This window comes from Gorilla gorilla, chromosome 13, assembly GCF_029281585.2.
Source record: "Gorilla gorilla gorilla isolate KB3781 chromosome 13, NHGRI_mGorGor1-v2.1_pri, whole genome shotgun sequence".
NCBI classification, from domain to species: Eukaryota; Metazoa; Chordata; class Mammalia; order Primates; family Hominidae; genus Gorilla; species Gorilla gorilla.
In genome coordinates this window covers 63639714-63641924 of record NC_073237.2, presented here as the reverse complement: position 1 = coordinate 63641924, position 2211 = coordinate 63639714, and the positions used below count along the sequence as shown (strand labels likewise).

Here is a 2211-nt window from a genome sequence, read left to right as displayed (position 1 = left end):
TGCCCAATCATGGCACTGACCTATGCCACCATATGGGAGTGGATCGAGGTGGGTGGTGGCATCTGGGATCTCTGCTTGGCTTCCTGGCTGAAAGGAATGTCCTCTGCAGCTCCACCGGGGAGCAGGGCGGGCAAGGTGAGATAGTTAAGTCTACAGGAAGGAGGGAGGATTGTGGTTTCTGAGCTGGCCTCCCTCTCCCAAGGGGTGGGAGGGAGGCCTGGAGCAACCTCAGCTGAGATCCATTAGCTCCAGCCCCCACCAGAAGCACGGGCATGATGAGTGTTTGGAGGACAAGGGAAGTGAGTCCACCTGTGCCTAGGAGCCCCAGCATCTGCTGCAGCTATTGTGGCAGGGAGAGGAAAGGGCACTGCAAAAGCCAGCGCGGCCTGCAGAGGATCCACCCATGGGTAGTGGGCTTGACTCTCAGTGAGCAGAAGGGATAGGGAGAATAAAATGCATTCCTGTTGTGGCCTAAAGGCCTCCCAACTGGAAGGAAGCCAGGCAAGCCTGACCAGACAGCCGGTTCCAGTGGCCATTTGCCCAGGAGAGTAGCCACTCTGTGGGTGGGATCAAGTCCTTCCTACAGCATCGCATACAGTTATTCACACACCAGAGCTTTGGTGACTTGCTCTGAGCCTAGCTGGACCCAGATACCTTTGTTTTCCAGTTTTCCTGATAAATTAGCACCAAAGAAGGAAGAGCTCATTAATCAACCGTCTTGGTCCATATATAAGACACCAGTTAAACTTTAATTTCAGATAATCAGTGAATAATTTTTTATCTTAAGGATGTCCCAGGCTGAATTTGTATAGGTATATATATTTTGTGTGTGTGTGTGTGTGTGTGTGTGTATATATATATATATATATATATATATATATATATAAAAACTATGTCCAGGGAATAGTATGTAAGTATAATATATAATACTGATACATGTAGCGTATAATACTTATATAATATTCCCTGGACATAATTATACTCTACAATATACGTATGGCCTATACATACTTATACTAAAAAATTATCCATTGTTTATCCAAAGTCGAATTCAACTGGGCATCCTATGTTTTTGTTAGCTAAATCTTGTAACCCTACCGGAAGCGATGTGTCTGTGGTATGACTATAGCTGTCGCTTCGGTCATGTCCCTGTAGTTAAGAAAACAGGAAAGCTGAAGTGGTAACAAAATGGGCTGAAGGCCTAATCCAGCCCTCAGGTGTATTTTGTTTGATTAGTACAGAGTTTTTGTTTTCATTTTCAAATAATTGCCAACATTGAAAAATCCAGAGATCTCACATATGCACCGAGTGTTTAGGCATTTCTGGAAAAGGTGGAAGATCTGTCAATATCGTATGGAAACAAATTAGATGTTCCCTGCCTTGGTCCCACTCATTTGTGCTTCTTTCCTGTAGCTGAATCTGGGACAGATCCATGTAGGGTATTCAATTCCCTAAAATTTTCCCTAGTACAGGGAGGAACTTTTTTTGGGGTGCTGGAATCCCTGAGTGCCTGTTGAGCCTGACCAGGCTGATCTAAAGCAGGAGGGCTCTTTACCCCTCACCCTCGACGTCTGACCTGGAGACTTGCTCCTTATAAGGCTTACATGTGACCTGGGACGGGTCCCTTGCTTCTCCCAGGGTCTCTATTTTCATCCCTAAAACAAGGGGACAACTATCCATGTTTCCTAACTTTTTTGTACCAAAAGTTCTGTTTTGTCAACCTTATGCCACTGTGGTTCCAGTTTTTGCTTGTTTGTTTGTTTTATAGAATGGTTCACAAATTTGTGAGTCATCCTTGCTCAGGGCCATGCTAATCTTCTCTGTGTCATTCCGATTTTGGTATGTGTGCTGCTTAAGCGAGCACATGGACCCGATGTTTTCAAAGATCTGTCTACCCAAGCAAATGACATATGTTACAAACAGCCTGTAAGTTCTGACCTGCCTGAAAGCTAACTGGTTTCATCGCACCACATGGGTCAAATTCCCTCTAAAAGAAAAAACATTTTGTAAGCTCCTGTAACCTTGCTGAAAATAGGGATGCCTTTAAAGCCAATAAGGGCTGGGTGGGGCTAGCCTAGGTTACACTTCAGTAACACACTCCAAAATTTCAGTGGTTTAACACATAAATGTTTATTTTAAAACTGTAACCCATGCAGAATCTGCCATGGGTTTGGCAGCTCTCTAGGCAGTGACACAAGAATTGTTTCCTTT

General features: G+C 44.3%; 1 non-coding gene across 1 annotated transcript; it reads right to left on the bottom strand.

Annotated features, from left to right (window-relative positions):
* Window positions 1-1758: 1758 nt before the first annotated feature.
* Window positions 1759-1864, bottom strand: LOC115935965 (U6 spliceosomal RNA). Its single transcript, XR_004071548.1, has one exon. It is a non-coding gene; the product is annotated as a U6 spliceosomal RNA (small nuclear RNA).
* Between the last annotated feature and the right edge of the window lie 347 nt (window positions 1865-2211).